The sequence below is a fragment of the Balaenoptera musculus genome, chromosome 10 (assembly GCF_009873245.2).
Source record: "Balaenoptera musculus isolate JJ_BM4_2016_0621 chromosome 10, mBalMus1.pri.v3, whole genome shotgun sequence".
Classification (NCBI taxonomy): domain Eukaryota; kingdom Metazoa; phylum Chordata; class Mammalia; order Artiodactyla; family Balaenopteridae; genus Balaenoptera; species Balaenoptera musculus.
In genome coordinates, this window is record NC_045794.1 from 56,580,210 (window position 1) to 56,601,789 (window position 21,580).

Sequence of the window (21,580 nt, forward strand, 5' to 3'; positions counted from 1 at the left end):
TTCTCTAGTTGTGGTGAGCAGGGGCTACTTTTCATGGCGGTGCGCGGGCTTCTCATTGAGGTGGCTTCTCTTGTTGCAGAGCACGGGCTCTAAGCACACGGACTTCAGTGGTTGTGGCACGCGGGCTTAGTTGCTCCGCGGCATGTGGGATCTTCCCGGACCAGGGCTCAAACCCATGTCCCCTGCGTTGGCAGGTGGATTCTTAACCACTGCGCCACCAGGGAAGCCCGAATTTCCTGTAATTCTTGCTTTATGAATTTGAATGCTATGTTATTTGGTGCATGTGTGTTCCTACGTGTGACATCTTAATTTTTCAGCTTACACTTTATTGTTATAAATAAATAATCTTTGTCTTTGGCTCATTTATTGCTTTTTCCCTGAATTAAGCTTTGTTTGAGATATAATTTTGATCTTGGCTTCATTTGCTTGGTACCCCTTTGTCTATTTTATTTTGGTTTTAAATCACTTTGTTTTCATTATCTTACGTATATAGCACATAGCTGGGGCTTGGTTTGATATTCCATCTGAGAAAAGTTTTCAATTCATTGGTAAATTTAATCTTTTTATATTTATCGAAATAAAAATTATGTTTTATTTTAGTCTACTTGTCATTTTTTGTTATGATTTTGTTTTATATAACTCATTTAATTTTTTGTCAGTATATGGCCAGTATATTCTCTGTATATGCATGTTTCTTGAACTTGAAAGGCATGTATTTTTGCTCTAGTGGATAGCTTAATAACTTTATAACTATTACTATTTTTAGATATTATTCAAAGCAGAGAGCAGTATATTTCCTGTTCCTCCCCTCCCCATTCACTAACTATACATTTTTTTGTAATGTTTACCTTATTTCTTTTCTCTTTCATCTTCTGTTGGTTGTTTCATTGCTATATTGTCAGGATTTTTAAAAATTTACTCTCTCTTCTCTGACCATAATTCTCACGTTTGCTTTAGACTTAATTCTGCAGATAATTGGATTTGAGGATCACTGCCAGCTTTTAAAATTTTTTTCTAAATTCATGGTTGGCTAAATTTCATCCTCTACTAATGTCCTATACAAGGGCCCATGAAAACCATATTGCTTGCATTTTCAAAAATGTTGTCTATTACATTTATACTTGAACAAGTTTCTCCAGTATCAAATTCTTGGATATAAAATCCTTTGGTTCAGATTTTGATTTTTTTCCCACCTTATAGAGATCTTGATCATTTTTAACTAGCTATCCAAAAGATTTTCATTAGCTTTGAAATCCATTAACTTTACTAGATTATGTCTAGTTTGACTATTCTGTGCCATTTTTTTCTTTGGGATACTATATGCCCCTTCTATCTATAGATTTAGGTCTTCTTATATTTCTGGAAAGTCACTCAAAATATTTATGTAAGCTTTTTTTTCTGTCTCAATATCTAGATTATTTTCTTGGTTTTCTTTCTTAATTATGCATATATTGAATTTCTTTTGTCTCTCTAACATTTACATAATTTTCTTTCTAATCCTTTAAAACTGTTTATTTCCATTTCATTTTACTTGCTTTTCTCAATATGGTATTCCATGACTCTTTAAAAATATTTTATTTTGTTTTTGTTGTTTTCCTTAATAAGTGTTTATTCTCCTTTGTGCTATTTCTAAGTCTGCCTTCATTTTTGAGATAGTTTAATTTTGTTTCCTCCCACTTCTTTCAATTCATATTTGAATTCCTTTTGTGGTTTTGCTTTATTTTTAAAAATTTCAAGTTAAGAGAGTTAGGAAAGTTGAGTTAATCATAATTGTCAGTGCTTGCCACATTAACAGTTGACTCATGCAAGTTCAGTCTTATTTATTTCTTCCTTTTTATTCATATTCCTATACCCCCATAGGCAATCATTCACATATGTTAAATGTGCATCTTTCAATGTGTTTTTGTTAAATGTGTATTGTTTTTATGTATATACTTTTTTAATGAACATACATGGTAATGATCATATATCTTTTTTTTCACTTAGCATTATGTTTTTAAGATCCATCCATGTTGCTTTGTGGCCCTCTAATCAGTTGCTTCTAATGTGGCATAAAACTCCATGATGTGCATTTACTACTTTTTACTTATTCACTCTCCTGGTGATAGTTACCAGAGTGCTTCCAACTCCCTGCCACCACAAATAACCCTGCTGTCTTAACCCATTCGGGTTGCTATAACAAAATACCATAGAATGGGTAGCTCATAAACAGCAGAAATTCATTTCAAAGATCCTCTTCCAAGTTGCACCCTTAACTTTTAAAATTTATGGCTGTACGTTTGGTTAAAATTTTCTTTTGCTTAATGGCAACATTTTTTAATGAGAATTTTAATTTGCCATTTTTTTCCTATTCTCATCTTTTTTTCTTATGGTATCTTTGTATGCTGGTTCCTTTTTGATTGACTACTCATCTTTGAAGGAAAAGTTTTTCAAAATATGCAACTTACCAAAGATTTATGCTGAGGAGGGGCCTCCCCAACCATGTTCCAGCCCAATAGGAATTCTCCTCATGACACAAAGTTTATGTGGATGAGTTCCTTTAGCTTCTACTTCTAAGAGAAACTGGTGGTTGCAGGGCTGCTCACATTGCAGAGTCCATCTTTTCCATCTTGTCTCAGCAACAGAACGCTTCCTGCATACACGGCATGTCTGAATGATTCCTCTTCCAACTGTGCCTTACCTCCTTCTCTTTCATAATAAATCAAATTGAGAGGAGGCATTGCTGCCAATACACATACTTGATTCCCTTGTTTCAGATGAAGGATTTTTGGGTTTGCCCCTAAGTTAAGTCAATTGTTGAAGTGTATTTTGCTGATGTTTTCTGAGATCTGTAGCCATCGACATTTTTTATCAGTCTTCCTGTCCTTCACTGTACCTCTGCACATATTGTAGTTCAGGGTTTCAGGTGTCTCCTGTTTTCAGTGAAAATGGATTTTGCATTTTTGTGTGTCATTATCTTTGCTACTGGGTAATTTCTGAGAGTAGAAGGACTTGTAGAAGATGCTATATTTACTCCACCATTTTAATTCTGGAAGTTTCTCCATAATACATTTTAAAAGTCACTGTTTTATGTACATATTATGTTATCTCAACTAGATCGTAGTTTGGGGACTTTTTTGTATCCTTTTACTTTCCTCATATCCTTCACTGTTGATTCTTAAAGTTTAGCATTATAAGAATTGCTTCCGATGTTTGTTAAAAATTTCAGTAATTAGGCCCAGTCCTCAAAGATTCTGATTCATAGGCCTGGGCTAAACAAACACCTCAGGTGATTCTGATGCTGGTGGTTCACCAACCGCATTCTGTAGGCCCCTCAATAGTATTAACTGACTGAATTACAAGGGCATTTGCATGAGAACTCTTGGTATATGTAGTAGAAAAGATATTGTTTTTATAAATAAGACTGGCTGAGATAACATATGTAGCGCTAGAGAAGTACTGAGGCAGGGATGTTTTCTTTAGAGAATGGAGAAACATTTTTTTTTCCTACCTCAGAAATACTATGTGATCCATTCAATTGAGTGGTATTTAGCACACTAATTATATGCAATAAATATTGATGAATGGCAACATCAAAATAAGGCATAGTTTAATAGGTAGAAAGTCTCAGGCTCCCCAAAAGTGACCCAAGAAATACAAGTTATCTATAGTTTATGTGACCAACCAGGCAAGTACTCCCTTAGGGTCAACTTAACCATATGGTGGATTATCTGTTAATTTGTGGACGTGTTAGATACAGTCCATGTAACTTCGCCCCTCTTCCTCCCCCCAGTATTCTTTGTGGCAGACTGCTAGTTCTCCATTTTTCCTGGGCAGATGACTTTCAATGTAAAGACTACATTTCCCAGCCTTCCTTATAGCCATGTTTGGCCATGTGACCAAGTTCTCATGAACTAATGAGTCCTCCTTTATTTTTCTTCATAGCGTGGCTCATTACCTAACATGTTATTATATATCTATTCCTGTATTGACTGTCTCCTGCACTAGAATGTAAGAGCCATAAAGGCCAAGACATTGTCTTACTCTCTGTCATATTCCCAGCATCTAAATTAGCATTTGGCATGTAAGGGACACTCAGTAAATAAGGGAATGAAGGCATAAAAGAATTACTGCAAAGATATAAGGATTATTAGATATTACAGGTCATGTGGCTTCCCAGTATTCCTATAATGAGGATGACTAATAGGCCTCATAAAGGATATACTTTATGGATATACTTTAAAGGATATACTTTATTCTGCTTTGGATTACCAGTTGAGTTTGAATAATCACTCTCCCTGTGTACACTTATATTCAAATTCATATTTTCAAAGAGAAGGGAATTGACTGGGTTTATCTCATTCAACAGAATGAAGGATCCCTGATGTGGATCCCTGTTGTTGAAGGTTGACCTTCCTCATATCCATTCTAAACACACAGGGTTGCTTTTGGCTCAGGTAACTCTACAGGTCCAGTTATAAATGGTCAACACAGCATGGTTGGTGTCTCTTAATTGTATACTGGCATGAGTCACAGCAACCTTATGCAGAAAGACCATCTATCCTCACAAGAATGTGGTGAATATTGCTGGCACGCCCAGGCTTTCAAATGTTGCTTCATGGGAAGTTGTTTGCGTCGTATTACATGTGTTTTAAATGTATTTGAAAGCATTTTTTAGATGTCCTGTTCTGAAGTGTCAGAATGATACAATGATAATATACAGACTATTATTCCAAAGACCTGGGTTCAAGACCAGCACATATTAGCTCTGTGACTTTGAATACATCACCTCATCTTTCTGAGTCTCAGTTTCCTCATTTGTGAAAACAGGTGATGAGGTGACATGACTTAAAGGTCTCCTCCAGCTCCAATATTTTATGACTCTGTAAGTACTTTTAGAGATTTCATAGCATAATTGTGAACATTCCCAACTATATCAAACATCCTCTCTTTGAATGTAGATTTGATTTTTTGGACCAGATAAAATTTATCAGAGCCAAATCTTTTAATACTATGTATGACAAAGGTAGATGGTACTGCTTTTAAGGCTTGGAATTATCATGCTTGCCTTTATTTCTGTATATTCATTCACAAGTGGCAGAAAACGCAACACAAATTGGCTTAAGCTAAGAGATAATTACTGGCTCATATAACTAAAAAGTTCAGGGTCTCCAGCTTCAGTCACAGCTTGATCCCGGAAGTGAAATAATGTCCTCAGGACCCACACTTGGTTTTCTTATCTCTCAGTTCTGCCTTCTCCCTGTTAGTTCCATTCTCAGGCATGTTCTCCATTGGGTGGCAAGATCACTGCCAGCAGCCTCAGGCTTACATTTAATCTTCTCAGCAATCCTCATAGAAAGAGAGATTCACTTTTCCCAACAATTTCCCATAAGTCCCAGAATTGATTTTTAACAGCCATGCTTGTGTCATTTGCTTATCATGAACTAATCACAAAGACCAGGAGGATTCTCTGACTGGTTAAGCCTGGGTCACATGCTTACCCCTGAAGTGGCGGGAATTCAGTTCTACTTGAGTCACATGTACTGAACATGGTAGGAGGGTACTTCCCCAAGTAAAATCACTGTACCCCTGCCATCCCAAGTACATTCTAGGCATTGCCACCATGTTATTCTTCCTAAAGCATTGGTTCGATCATTTCACTCTCCAGCTCAAAATCTTTCAGGAACTCTCTTCTGACTACTGTACCGGATTCCATATTCTTCAGTCTGGCATTTAAATCTTCCACAATCTGGCTCCCACATATTTCCAGGCTTATCTATCTACCTATGCTTGTCCCAGGTGCACTGTTCACCATCATGTTGTCCTTACAATGCCTTTGCTCTATTTGTACGTTCTACCCTATCACCATTTCTCCCATCCTAAGTCTGATATCAGATGATGAGCCAGATACTGCAGGTTGTTTCCAATATCTGTTCTCCCCTTTTTCTTTAGTATTAGAACCATTGATTTCTAGCTGGACACGTGGCCACTCAATAGAGACTACATGTTTCAACATCACTTATAGTTAAGTGTTGACCAATGTGGTGTAAGTGCAGTGATGTACACAACTTCTGCAAGTGTTTTAAAATAGAGGGATGTTCTTTTCTGCCCCTATCACCTTTCTGCTGCCTGGAATAAGGATGTGATGGCTGGAGCTTGAGCAGCCTGCTTGATGGTAGAAGCTGCATCTTCAGGATGGTGAAGACACAAGATAGAAGGAGGCTGTGTCCATGATGATCAGAGAGCCACCATATCAACCCTGCACTGCCTACACTTACATGAGAGGGATACACTTTATTTTGTTTAAGTTAATGTTATTTTGAGTTTTTAACTGCAACAGAAACAAATCTTTCCATGAAAACATGTTATTTAGGAAAATTTTCTGGTGGCCAATAACAGGAATCCATTCAAAGCAGAATGGGGGAATTATTTTAAGGATATAAGGATTGTTTTCAGAACCCATGGGCAGGAATGAAAGAAGACTCAGGAATAGACCGGAACCTGGGACTGAAACATTGTGGGGAAGCTAGGAGGTCTTCTCGTTGTGTCTCATCTCTCCTTCTCTTCCCTCTTACTGCAGATTATTTATGTACCTGGCATAGAGAAGCAGTAAATAAATATTTGTTTAATGGATGGCAATTTGTGTGTCTGTGAAATAAACTGGATCCAAAGCCAATTCTCAAAACATTTCCTTATAAATATGTAGCTTGTTAAAGTGACTCATTTGTAGGGGATCATACATTTTAGAGTCTAAGCCCTTCTGTCAGCCCTTTCTCTCAGCCCTCTGATTTTTTCAGTTGCCTATTCCGACATCGAAAAAGGGCGTGAAATGCAGAGTTGTGTGCAACTGATCTCATGAAAGATATATTAAAGACAACTCTGCTTTGTACAGGAGTTGCAAAAGCAAATTTTTATGCGACACAAGCACTGACCCACAAGTAAGCATTTTGCTAGACAAGGAAATGATAGGTTATTTTTGGTACATTTTTTCCCTAACCAGCTTTTGTTTGTTTGTTTGTTTCATTTTGCATTGTTATTATTTACTGTCTAGGTTCTTGCTTTTACCTAGTTTTTGCCCTTGAGGGTTTCTTATGTTCTTGTCAGCTTATTGATATGTTTGATAAGATGTTTTATATATTTAATCTAGCATTTGGTGGGAGAATCAGCCAATTTCTAGTCTGCCATACTGCTGGACACAAAGCCCAGTGTGCTTTTAAAAAGCGTTTTTTAAAAAGTTCATTTGTTTGTAGATACTACCCTGAGTTCTGAAGACCAGGGCCCTAACTCTGGTGGTCCAAGCTCCCCATCTGTAAAGGTGAACTACCTTTACACCTACATCAGATTGCTTTTTATAAAAGGCTTATGAGATAATTAATCTGAAGTCAGTTTGAAACCAGAAAGTACCATGTAAACATACAATATTTTCTGAACTTTGAAAATAAAGCAGAGGCAAACGAGCAATAAAAGTTGTAACTAAGGATAACAACCTTAGAATGAATGATTTGTTCAATTTGAAATTTTTAGATATTTGCAGTCCTTTGTTTTCTGGCCCTAGATATGGATGGGAAAGTCTGAAGATTAAAAAAATATATTATTTTATTTGACATTAATTATATAACTTATATCTTAGTGAAAGAAAAAGAAGGCAAACTTGAGCACGCTATAAAATCCATCATCATGTTTTTAGAGTTTGTGGGGAGTCTGTTACTTTAGTATATGGCTGAGCAATCTAACTTAGGATGCGTACAACACTGTATGCATTTTGCAGGCTGAGATTCTGAGTGTGTAACATTCCGTAATGCATCTTGGTCTCTGTGCTGCAAGGACACTGAAGTCCTACTATAGGTAACTACTCAGATTGCTCTTCTCATTCTCAAACTGTGCTAGCAGGTGAAGTATGTGAGAGGAAACACCTCTAAGTCCATTCCAAAGAGCCTTGTGGATGACAGGTGGACCAACATGGGACTCAGGCACATGGCTATTGCTCACTATTTCCTGTAGATGCACGATATCTTAGGTCCTATGTAGAACACAGCATAGGGCCTGTCCTCTAAACATTTATATACCAAGACAGTGTATCTACATGTATATCATTAATTCATTCTGCATTTTCTGAGCCAGTCCTCCTACATGTCAGGCTTTGTGCCTGTTCTCAAAAAGTTCATAAGGAAATAGACAAAACTACAATTACCGTTCCATGTGATAAGTGCTAGAAAGAGATAAAGTGCTATAAGAGTACAGTAAAGGGCACCTAGCCCACACTGGGGTGGGATAAGGCTGGGTAGCAAGGAACAGGGAAGGGTTCACAATGGAATTGATGCCTGGGCAGAATAATGAAGGATAAGCAAGAATTAGCTAGGCAAGGAAAAGATGGAGGGTCAGGGCATAACAAGAAAAAGGAGCAGCATATGTAAAGACAGCATGTACGAAGGAGTTTGGCAAGACTGGAGAACCCAAGTAGTTTGCTGTATGATGAGTTTATTTATTTCACTTAGTTGTTATTGACACATTTGTTTTCTTCACTATGTTTGAGTGCTTGGATGATGGAGATTGTGTGTAATGGTTTCTCTGTTCCCATGTCTAGCAGTAGGCACGTAGATCGAGCATAAAAAATGTTTGATGAATGAATGACATGGTGTAAGGGAGAATAGTTTAGCATTCCATTAATGAGTAGGGTCATGTCTAGTCCCAGTGAATAACAGATGGGGTAGATTTAAGAATTATTTGCAAAATAGGATGGATAGGACTTGATATATTGGAGATGGAGTATAAAAGAGTAAATAATGACTTTCTAGGTTTCTGTTTTTATTATAGGTGGATGATAATAATGATGTTATTAATAATAGCTAATATTCATTAGGCACTTTGTGTCATGAAGTACACTAAGTATTTCACATATATTAAGCCATTTAATTTCTTAACGACTTAGTTACGTAGGTAATCTTATTATCCCCGTTTACTGGGGCTATTAGAGATCAACTAGCCCAAGGTCACTGACACAGCTAGTAGGTGCCAAGCTCAAACCTAGGAATTCTGATTCCTATAGCCATCCACATAACCTACTCTTCTTTACTGCCTCTAATGAATGTGCTCAATATACAGAGCGGGGGTCCTACTCAATATATATATCACACAAATTGCATGTAACTCTTTTACTAAACATAGAGACACATACTATGATGTGACTGCCTCTTTTGGATCAGATTTTCGGAAGCCTGGTTTGTATTTTCACGTTTCCTCTCTGGAGGACCTAAAGTGGGGTGGAAGTTATCTAAGAGTTGACACAAAAGATGAGAGAAGGCAGGTGCAGAAACGACATTCTCGAATGCTCTAGCAGCTGCTAGAATGCTGGGATCTAGGTTCTATCAGACTCCCCCTCCTCCCATCCATCCCCCCAGAGACAACAGACACGCACGAGCGCACACACACACCCACACACAGACACACACGTTGTAAGGTACATATGCACGCCGAGTGTCAGGTTGGTTCTAGCTGTCCTCACTCACATCGAAGGTTCATTTTTCGACTCCTGGAGAGCCCAACACACTCGAAGTGAACCCGAGAACCCAGGGCAACAAGGCTTAGCGCCAGCTCGCCCTGTTCCCAAGGAAACCGCCCGCGGAGGCACCTGGGGCCCGCGCCGGGCACCTGCGAAAGCCCCGGCTGTCGCCAGGGGGCGCGGGAGCGCGTCGGCCCCACCGGCCCCACGCCCGCCCCGCCCCCATCCCCGCCTTCCCTCCGCAGGGCCGGACCGCTCCCGGCTCCCAGCCCCGCTCCCGGCGCAGGCGCAGTCCCGCGCTCCCTCGGCGGCTCCCCCCGGTAGTGCACCCGCCGCGGCTGAGTGTAGCGGCGTCGGCCCGCCGTTCTCCTCCGCTTGCGACTCCTTCGGGGTGCGTTGTGTGCGGTTCTGCGCGCGCCCCTGAGCGCCGGCCGCGGCCGCGGTGGGTTGGTCAGGTGAGTGCGGCCGCGGGAGGGAGAGGCCCGGGGCGCGGAGCACCGGCCCCCTCGGTGCCCGCGCGCCCGCCGCCCGCGAGCCGGCCTGGAGGGGCGGCCGCAGCAGGTGCAGGTGAGGGCGCGGCGCGCGGGGACCCGGCCGACTGTCCTGGCCCAGCGAACGCGCTTCCCCGCCTGGGCTCGCGGGCTCCGGGACCCCGGCGGAGGCGGCGGCGGGGGCTCGGCGCCTCGGGGCATCTGGGCGCCCCCTGGGGCCGCTGGTGGGCGTCGGGCGGCGGCGGCTCCTCCCCTGTCCCCCGGGCCCCGGCGCGTTACTCATTAACTGCGCGGTCCCGAGCGCTGAGGCTGGGAGCCCGGCGCCCAGTTACCTGTCGGCTGGGCGCGCGCGGCCGGGAGCTGGGGGCCCGGGGTTGCGGAGGGGGCTGTGAAGAGAGTTCACGAACAAGTCTGGAGGCCGGCGCTGGACGGGGCGAGGCAGTAGGCATGGACCGGAGGTCTTAGGAGACGGCGAGCGGGGCACCGAGGCGAGGCGTAGAGGTCACCCTCGGGAGGTTTCGGCGAAACCTGGTGGGCAAGAGCCAGCACCCGGAATCGCGCCTTAGGAGGCAGCTCAGTTCAGCCTGACTTTTGTTTCGGGGAGTTGAGGCGAGCTGCACAGACGTAATTGTAATTACACAGCCCTTCCAGCGTGGATAACTCGCTCCGACCGCCCGGGGAAAAGGGAGCTTAATGGACTCTGGAAGTGATGGTGGTAGGTGGAATCTGCAGCACGTGAAGAGTTGTCAGTTGTTATTGGATTTAAAAAAGAAAAAATATCTGTAATGGCTAAAGGGTAAGGTCTTGAAAATTAAGAGCGCTCAGTTAATACTGATTCCGAAGAGGCAGTTTAGTTTCGTGGAAATGTAGCATGTTCCGAGGCTACCTGTTTCCTACTCTTCTGTTTCCCCCTCCAACTTATTCCTTGCAGGGTAGGGAAACAGCCATGTAATCTTTTGCCGTGGAATGATTACATAATTGGAGGAGAGGCCGATAAGAGGATTAAAAACAAAACCGTTCTATTGTAAATCTATTGAAAGACCTGGTTTCTGTTCATTATCCTCATTCGTATTTTGTCGTTCATGCCCTTTTAAAGAAAAAAAAAAAGGTGAATGGCACTTCAAGGAGAAAAGAGGCAGAATAGATTTGTAGACCAATCATAGTAAATATTTGATACTGGTAAATATTCCACCACTTTTATGGGGCCTTGTTCTGTTAACATTTGCTATTTATTTACTAGTGCCGTGCATTTTGATAGGACACTTCATGTTTGGACAGATACGTACCCTAAATATGGTTTATGTGATATAATCCTAAAGCCCTTGTGGAATGTATAGAAATAAACTTAGCAGTTATACAGTTTTACTACAGTAGTGTATGTCTTACTATTAGAAGAAAAGCCTTTTCATTTTTTTCTTTTTCCATTTCAGTAGTATTATATATTAGTACATACCTTTGTGAACCAAAGTGGGTACATTTAGTATAACTCTTCCTTGTGTGTTTGGCGAACACCTCATCTGTGTTATGGAATACCGCTGACTTTTCACCAGGATGGATATTTGATGTTCAGCTGCTATGTGAATTTGCTAATTCGTGGAGTTTCTAATTAGATCCAGCTGTACTTTTTGAATTGGTGTAGTTATGCATGTGCTTCCTTTGATGATATTATTTTCCTTTAATTTACACTAAACCCTCAACCTCTGCAACACACGCATAGACACTCTACAAATAATTTTTTAAATTGAAAGAGTCTTAGAAGACAATCTACATCATCATCTTGTTTTTTGATATGGCAGAACAAAAACTTGTAGGTTACAGTAGTTTCACATGTATTATTGTAGTTAGTTTACTTTTTTCCCCCTCCCTTTCTGAGCAGGACTCGCTGAACCAATTTTAATGAAAAACTGTCTATTTTTAAAGTCTTAGCTCCATTACTTACCATGCATATGACCTTGAGTAAAGCATTTAACCTCTGAGCTTATTTTCTCCATTTGTAAATGGATGTAGTGTTAGGTTGAACCATATGAATTTGCCAGTATTCAGCTGTTTTTAATAGGGCTCAACCTAATATGAACTTCATAATGGTGGGATGAGAATTAAATGAGATACTCCATGTGGGAGGTGGAGGAGAGAAACAGATGTTAACGCAACAGTGTGCCATGCATCCTGCTTGTTGCTTCAAGTACTTTGACTCCTCTAGTCCTCAGCACATTCCTGGAGTATAGGTGGTGTTGTTGCATGTTACAAATCAGGAAATTGAGGGTCAGAGAAGTGAAATAACTTGCCTCTGGTTACTTAGTTGTCAGTGGTCCTATAGTTGACTAATGGCAGAGCCAGGATTAAACACTGGGAGTGACTGCCCAAAATGGAACTCCGACCAGTTTTGCTCCTTCCAGTCCTGAACTACACCTTCTGTAAAAGAGCTTTGTGACTATAAGAAGACACATAGATGAAAAGTGTTATTATTATTTGTATTTCTGGTTAAAAAATATCCAAGTTTTCTGATGATGGTGATACCGGCACTGCTGCTACTACCACAGAGTCTAGAGCTTATGGTGTATCAGATGCTGGTGTAAACAGTATGTCAGCTCATTTATTCTCAAAGTGACCTAGGAGTTAGGTAATACTTTATCCCATTTTATAGTTGGGAAGATTGAGGCACTGAGAGGTTATGGAGCTTAAGGTCCTTATGGTGATGGATGCTTAAGGTCAAAGCTAATTAAGTGAGGGCACTAAATTAGGAGTCTGGTAGTTCGTCTTTGATGTCCATGATCTTAACCACTACACTCTACTACTTCTTCATGCATAGGTTGTAATACTGAAGAATTGGTTTTAATTTAGCTTTTATGAGATACTTAATATTGGTGTAATAAGTAATTCTTAATGTATCGCTGGAGATTTTTAAATCAAATATTCACTGAGTATCTACTCTGCAAGTCACAGTGGGAGTTAAAGGAAAGACTATTTAAGGCATCTGGAAGGTAGGCTGTGTAATCATTTCCATATCTTTTGTAAGTTCCTCAAAATTTAGAAAGCACTTTCACATATGTATGTTGTTGTTGTAATTTTAATGAGTGCCAGATAAGACACAGTGCTAGAATAGTGGGAGAGTAGGGAGGAAGGAAGGATGAGTTGGTAGAGATACTTGTGTGTTGAGGGAAAGCTTTGAGGATATTCTGAGGGGAGCGTACCTTTTCAAACTAAACCTTTGCCCTGTATAGTGCTAGTCAAGATGTAGGTCAACAAAGCGTAGTCAATTGGTTACTAAATGAATTACCTAAATACACCTGATATCCTAAAATAAAATATCTGAGTTTTTGAAAACTCCTTTCTAGCTAGTTTCTCTTTTTTTTTCTGTACTGCTGTCCTTACCTTTGCCATATAGTACGTATCTTTTTTTTCTTTTATGCTTCCAAAGCATGGAGTATATGCCTTTGTTTTGGTATTTATTTTGATATTTACATTGTGTTTGTAAATGTTTGTTGACAATGAGGTGTCTTTTTCTAGTGTACACATGCTTTGGGGGCAGGGCTTTAATTCATCTTACCCCATTTTATAGCTTTAGCATTGGGCCTGGAACCCAGTAGGTACTGTGCTGTTTGGTGATGGATGGTCAGCGAGAAAAAATGTTAGGATGTGTTGAAATTGACCTAGCAGTAAAAATGGAAATGAGTGTTCAAAGTGGGAATTGAGGGGACTAAGGGAAGGGAGGGGTTACTTACAACAGGTAACATTAACTTGCCATCTTTGTTTCCCTTCTGCTTTCCCTTTCAACATAAAGTTAAGTGAGGTAGTTTCATAAGCTTCAATTGTATATACAAAAAAGTGAAAAAGTAAAATTGGTTTATCTTAGGATATCAGCAACACAAAATTCCATAGCTATAACCATAAGCTAAGATTACTTAGATCAGAGGGAAAAGAATGGAAATTATTGAAATAGTTCAAGTTTGAGAGATTTGTTGCTTATAGTTAACAACTGTAAAGGAGCATGCTGATGATAGCTTAGAACCAATTAAATAAGTGAATTGTCATTTGATGTGTCCAGATAATAGTATTGAGTGTTTGTGGGCATCTGACTGACAGATCAGGATAAAGTATAAAAGAACAACTAAAGTAAGTTAGAAAAACAGTAAGTAAATGTGCATTAATTAATTTCCTGTTGGGAAGAGAATTATATTTGAACACTATACCTCAGAAGGACTTGTTTTCCCCTTCCTTCTCCTTTATCTAGGATAAACAAGGATCCCTTCTGTTTTGTAAGACAGACTCCTTTCTGTGCTCTTGTTATTTTCCTCACCATTTATTCCTTCTTAGACCTTTATAGATATTATACATTTGTATTACGCTTTACGATCTTTAGAACATTTTTACATTGACAGTTAAGCCATTTGATTTTCTCAAATGTAGGCAGGGGAGATAACACCACTGTTATAGATGTTGAAACTGAAGCTCAGAGAAATTAAGTGACTTGCCCAAGTTCACACAGCCAGTTAATAACAGAATCTGAACTAGAAAGAAGGTTTTCTGAAGCTCGTTTGATCAAATGCTCTGGTTTCCCCAAACTTTAGAAATTCAGTTTCATCAGTCTTGCTACAGGGTACTTACTGTTTTATCTGTAATTTTTAAAGGTGGCCTGGAGTCACTCACTATCTCTACTCTTTGCTGCTCTGCTATTTATTCCCTCTCTAAAGACTCTTATTGTTTATTTATCCAGTCAATATATACTTCAGTGCCTATTGAATATTTAGTTGACACATCTTCTTACATACATAAGATAAAGAGGCTTCCACTTTTAAGAGAAAGAAACCTGGAAAACAATTATTTTTTACGTTTTTGTTCCAAGAATTTGTAATTAAATACAGTGTTAGTAACCCAGTAAGTTCTGAGAATTTTCTGAAAACCTTTAATTTTAAGAATCTGCAGTAAATAACATCTCTCAATATGTTAGGTTGTACATTTAAATCCTGTAGAATTAGTAAATGGAAATTAATTTGTGGTCTGTTTTAATAAGAGTGGGAAGATTGTGAGCTTGACAGACCATCTGACTAATATTTCCCTTGGGTTATGAATTAAATTCACACTTATAAACATAGCCTGCTTCCTAAAATGTAAATGTGAAATTTTTTTTTTTTACTACAACCAAAATGTTAGTTTGGAAAACCAACTTTATAATTATAGGGAAAGCTAATGAGAAAATTATTTTTTATATATACACCTTTTTGTTTTGTTTTTTCTTCCTTTATATAGTATTTGAATAAATCTCAAAACTTTCTAATTATTGAGAATTTAAAATACAATAAGTAGATGCAAAAGTATGATGACCCTCAAATTTCCCATCATCTAGCCCTACAGCAACGGTCAGTCCTGCCCCATATACTTCCCTGTATTATTCCCCCTCCTGTACTATTTTGAGCAAATTCCAGGAATTGTATAATTTCATCTGTAAATATTTCAGTATGTATCTCTAAAAGATAAGGGCAGTTAGCTACAATACTATGACACACTTTAAAAAATTAACACTAATTCCTTAGTATCAAATAGCCACACTGTTTTTGAGTACATCATAAGGCCACTATAGTAAAATCAGGCTTCTGTTGATTTTTATTTATATGCTATTCCTCCCCTCCCCATCAAGAACTATAAGGGGCTGAATAAGTATTTATTTTAAACCCCAGCAAGGCAGCAAAATAGATAAGGAAATGATGATAGCAAAGAGAATATAGGAAAAAAAATAGAAAGAACACAAAGTAATAGCAAATGCTCATTTCGACAGCAGTGCATTAGAGAAACTTTAGTTTTTTCTTTCTGAAATTAAACAAGCGTTCAGAGATTAAATAGGATTCTTCTATTTGGATTGTTCTCTTCTTACGGTTGGTTGGGTAAGACTGCCTTAGACATCCTCTGTCTTGATGTAACTTTTATCTGAGTCTTACCCCTGACCTCCAATCAGTTTTACCTTTTTTTTTTTTTTAAATTATTTATTTTTATTTATTTATTTTTGTCTGTGTTGGGTCTTCGTTTCTGCGCGAGGGCTTTCTCTAGTTGCGGCAAGCGGGGGCCACTCTTCATCGCGATGCGCGGGCCTCTCACTGTCGCGGCCTCTCTTGTTGCGGAGCACAGGCTCCAGACGCGCAGGCTCAGTAGTTGTGGCTCACGGGCCTAGTTGCTCCGCGGCATGTGGGATCTTCCCAGACCAGGGGTTGAACCCGTGTCCCCTGCATTGGCAGGCAGATTCTCAACCACTGCGCCACCAGGGAAGCCCCCAGTTTTACCTTTTAAGTGATTCTCAGATGTAGTGGAGTCAGGTGTTGGAGTCAGATGTACCAGGGCTTGAATCCTAGTTCTGTTGTTTATTGACTGTTTGACCTCGACAAGATTAATCTCTCTGATCCTCAGTTTCTATACCTGTAAAATAGACATAAGAATCATTTCAAAGGGATGCTGTGAGGAATAACAGAATAATGTACATAATGTATATGTGTATATGTCACACATATAGAATGTAATAACATAATGCATATGTGTGTATATGTAGAAATATAAACGAATTGTTCTGAATGTTTTTCATATATATAGATAAATATGCCTCCGTCCCCTCATTTGCAATGCGTGATCTTGGCATTAGATCAGACCTTCATAATCTCTTGCCTAGCCTGTTGCAATAACCTCTTAACCAATTGCCTCTAGTCTCCTCTCTCTAGTTAAAGTCCTCGGGAGTCATTTTTCTAATGACATCACAGTACATCTGTACTTCCTAAAACGTAGATCCGAGCATCTCTTGGATAAACTCCAAGCAGCATTTTCCATGTTAAATGAAGCTTTTAATTATCTGTCGCATATCTGCCTCTCCAGCCTGATTTTCTGTCACACTTTTTTTTTTTTTGGTTAATTTCATTAGTGCCAAACCCTTATTCCTTGACTGTCCTGTCGTATTTCCTTGCCTAGCCCACCTACAGACTCTTATTCAGCATTTCAAATCTAACTTGTATTTTATTTCTCCTTGAAACATTCTCTTCCTCCTCTCCCCCCAACCCACAGGGTAATCATTTAGTGGCTCATGATAGGCTATGCACCTTCTTTTTACTCCATTTTCATATCTGTGTTCTCAGAACTTAGTACCAGCATTTGCCCTGAGGAGTTGAAGCTGGCAGACATCTTCCATTCCAACTAGAATAAACATAATTGATAAAAATTATTAAGTACACTTATTTTATACTAAAAATAATATATGTATAAAATATATTTAATAAGTATATAAATCATTAAGTTTTTTTTAGGCTTTCATTAAATGAGTTAATACACGTGAAGTTCTTAACACATAGTTAACTGACACATAGTTAACTTTCAGTAAATATTGACTGCTGTTTTTGCTGTGATAGTTCTGACTTCTGCAAAGAAGAAATAACATGCAATGCATACTAGAAATCAGAAACAAATGGTTTTGATCAACTTTTTTAAAATTGGAAATCAGCTTTATTACTTAAAGCTGAGTAATAATAAAGCCACCCAAGCTGTGTTGGTAATTCACCCATAAGAATTTAATGCTGTCATCCTTTTTACTCATTTTTAGTGATCCTTGACAAGTTTAGTTTATGAATTGGGATAACCTCCGTTTGAAATCAGTTTTTTAAATTACTTATTACTTAACGCAAAGAGTACTACTGCTTAAAAATAGTTTATGTTATTCCTATAAGAACTCTGAATATAAAATAAATCTTAAAGCTTCCGTGTACTACTTGAAAGAGCAAAAGACTTTCAGATTAGTCTGATTGGCAGCTCATTACCAGCTAAGTTAAACATTTTATGGAAATTTCACACGCTTGATAAAGGGACTACATTTAATCTTAAAATAATCTCATTTTCGTGAGTGACTGTAATTTAAACAGTGTGTTGTAGGTAGAGGCACTGCTCAGAGGTGCTCTACTCTGCGAAATACTACTTGAAGTTCTCTTTTAATTCTCACCCTGTGAGGAAGAAAACTGAGCTACAGATTTCCAGATGAGAGAACCTAGGCACACATTGGCCCAGTAACTTGATAGAAGCAGAATTCAGACCTGCCACTCTGAGGTTTGGGTCTTACGTTCCTAGCCTGTGCTCCAGTTTATGCAACATTTGTATTTTCCATAAATACTTTGCTTTCATACCTTAGACATGCCTGGAAAGTCCTTCCAGGGGGTTTATCTTTCTCATTATTGCCTACTCTTCTTTGGGTCTTTTCTTTGGCTTCACTTTTTCTGGGAGTCCTTTCCTTCTGATTTATTTGCCCCTCCTGTGTGGTCTCTTAGTAGCCTTTGCATATTCTATGGCATTTATCACACTATCATTGCCACTGTCAGTGTCTCCTACTATATTGATACTATTTGGGAGCAGAGATGATTTATCCTCTCCTTTCCCCAGAGCCTGGCACATAGTAGACTCGCAGTGAATATTTGTTGAAATAGTTGAGTGTTTATAGGAAAAATAGGGTGGATGTTGCAGGGATGATGGATTTTAATTCAGCTTAAGGAGAAACATTTTTACATGAACCATCTAACAGTGGAAAGGCAAAGCAATTCTAGTGGTAATAGTGTGGTGTGGTGGTGAAGAGCTAGGACTCTGGAGTCCAGCAGACATAGGTTTTATTTATTTATTTATTATTTATTTATTTTTAAAGTCTTCTATTGAATTTGTTGCAATATTGCTTCTGTTTTATGTTTTGGTTCTTTGGCTGTGAGGCATGTGGGAGCTTAGCTTCTGGACCAGGGATTGAACCTGCACCCCCTGCATTGGAAGGCGAAATCTTAACCACTGGACCGTCAGGGAAGTCCCAGACATAAGTTTTAATACTGGCTACCCTAAGCTGCAGCTTCCTCAACTGTACATGTACTGGAACTATACCTGATATTTAGTAAATGCTCAGTAAATGTTAGCTGTTATTATGAGAGAAACCACCCTATAATCCTTTGTGACTGCGGTGGACTGGTAGTTTGATGGCCCAGCTCCCCATACCCTCCTTCTCCCCCTGGATTATTTTGAAGCAAATCCAGGTAATTTTATTTCATCTATAAATACTTTCGTGTGTATCTCTAAAAGGTAAGATTTTTTTTTTCATGTAACCATAATACCATTATCTCTAAAAATGGACAAAAATTCATAATAATATCAGTAATATCCAGTGTTCAAGTTCCCTTTATTGTCTTATAATATGATTTTACAGTTGGTTAATTCAAATAAGAATTCAAACAAGGTCCATACATTATATTTCATTATGTCTCTTAAGTCTATAAATTCCCTCTTTTTTTCCACTTTTATTTATTGAAAGAACCAGGTGGTTTATCCTGTAAGAGTTTCCCAAAGTCTAGATTTTGCTGTCTTTGTCCATATGGTATTATTTTTGATATGTTCCTGTAGGCTCTGTATTTCCTATAAACTGATGAAGACGTTATTTTTAGTATGTTCCTCTAGCCTCTTTCCTATAAACTGATAAAGACCTAAAGGCTTGATTGGATTGGGATCTTTTTTTTCTTATTAGGGGGCCAAGAATGCTTCATGGATGGTGGTAGTGTTCATTTCCTGTTTTACCACATAATTCTCATAATGTCTGATTTTCTCCCTTTTTGTGATAATAATGTCATCAGTGAGTTCAGGTACTGTCGTTCTGATCCATTAATTATAAAGTGCCCCAGATTTTACCTTAGGGTTTTAATAGTTATTGATAAGTGTTGCCTAGACTCATTATTTCATTAGGATTGCAAAGTTATATTTATTAAGTGGGATGCTTTTAAAAGAAGGATTTTTCCTCATACACTATTTAGTTCTTTAATGTATAGGAAAGTCAGGGTAAATACTGGATTCTTTCCTTTATTTTACCAGTTTTCAAAATAGTGAATTTGTTCCATAGCACTGATCAAAAGGGACCAGTGAGATTTTTTTGTTTTGTCTCATTTTTAGTATAATCATGAACTCATGGGTTTAGAATTATTTTTTGTTCTTTACAGGTATTATCCTTTTTGATGTTCAGATTGTCCCATCTTTGTTTAGTGGGAGTCCTTTTGATACCACTCCAGTAGTCTCTGATAGCTTTCTTGCTTCCTGGTAAAACAAGATGTTGCAAGGTCCTTTTGTACATTACTGCCCCGGGCTTGGAATCAGCCATTTCTCCGAGGAGCCCTTGTTCTTTTTTCGTAGGAAATGGTATTACTCTGGGCACAAGGGGTACTCATTGCTCCTGAGTTGGTTGCTGTTGTTATACCTTTTCAGTGGATAAAGGTAGACATCTTTTTAAATAGAAAAAATTTCCCTCTTATTTCTCTCTTTTTTTTTTTTTCCCCTCTTATTTCTGATTCAAATTTAGGACTTCAGAGTTTTAAGTTCCTTGATTTTGTATTTGTATCTCTTTTCTCATAGGTTGAAAATCTTAGTTTTGAATGATATTAATATAATTTGTTTTATCTTTTATAATAGTTTCAGAATAGCAGTATCAACATTACTTACTAATATGATTACTGAAAATAGTGTATGATTTTTTTAACTTCCTTTTGACCTTAGAATATATTCCACTAGGGATATACAGTTTTATTACTATGTTTTAAAATCGTTTGAAATAGTTCTTTTTGATGTTGGTTAAAACTACCATGTCAGTACACAGCTAGATTCATTTGTTTTATTTTTAGATATTCTTTTTTTAAAACCTAATTTTGTTTTATCATTTACGTGGTTCCAAGTTCAAATTCAAATCAACAAAGTAGTGTACTTTTGGAAAAGTATAGCTTTTATGCCTGTCTCCTCTTCCTGTTCTCGCCCTTTCCTAAAGGTAACTGTTTTTGTTTTTTTTTTTTAATTAGTTTTTGGTGTATCCTTCCATTTCTAAAATATAAGTACATATGAAAAAGTATATATATAATTATATATATATAAATAAATTTGTATTTTCTTCTTTCTTAGATAAAAAGTAGCTTACTACTTTTACTCGTCTTATTTTCAATGCTTTTTTTTTATTGGGTATGAGAGAGTACAGTTTTTCAGTTTAATGAATGAGGTTTTTTTTTCTGTATTTTATGATGAAATTATATGGTATATTGGTACTTGTGTTTGGGAATTTTTCGAAGTTCTGGGAAAGTATTAGTCACGATTATCAAAGTACTATTGTAGGAAAGAAAAAAATTGGGAAGAGAGATTGGATTCAGATCGTAGAAGACCTTGATTTTCTGGATAACAAGTTTGGAATTTATTCTGTAGACAGTGGGAAATCAGTAAAGGTTTATAAGATTCCTTTATATTTTTCAAGTGAAAAACTTGAGTGGTATACTTTTTAGTTTTCATGTACATTTTTTATATAATTGTGTAGTTGCATGAAATATTTTTTACTGATGGAGAAACTGAAGCATACGTGTTATTATTAACAGCTGACTGATAACAGATGTTTATTTGTACTCTGTGCCAGTTACATAGTACACTACTAAATACTCTATGTGGATTGTCTGCCTTAATCCTCACAGCAACCTGGAGAAGGGAGGGAATATTATTATTCCCATTCTCATCCCATTAGAGGAGACATTTAAGGCTTAGAGAAATGTAATGCATTATCCTGGATTGGATCTTGGGCCTATCCAGAACGTTATTAGGATAATCA

The 21,580-nt window shown here is 38.2% G+C and overlaps 1 protein-coding gene across 4 annotated transcripts in view; it reads left to right on the top strand.

The window, feature by feature from the left end:
• The first annotated feature begins 9,784 nt into the window (after window positions 1–9,784).
• LOC118902507 (RAB3A interacting protein) overlaps window positions 9,785–21,580 on the top strand; it is a 48,271-nt gene continuing 36,475 nt past the window's right edge. The window contains exon 1 of one of the 4 annotated variants that reach the window (XM_036866923.1): window positions 9,785–9,933. The gene's annotated coding sequence lies outside the window, so the exon portion shown is untranslated. The other 3 variants (XM_036866925.1, XM_036866926.1, XM_036866924.1) reach the window with 3 other exon arrangements.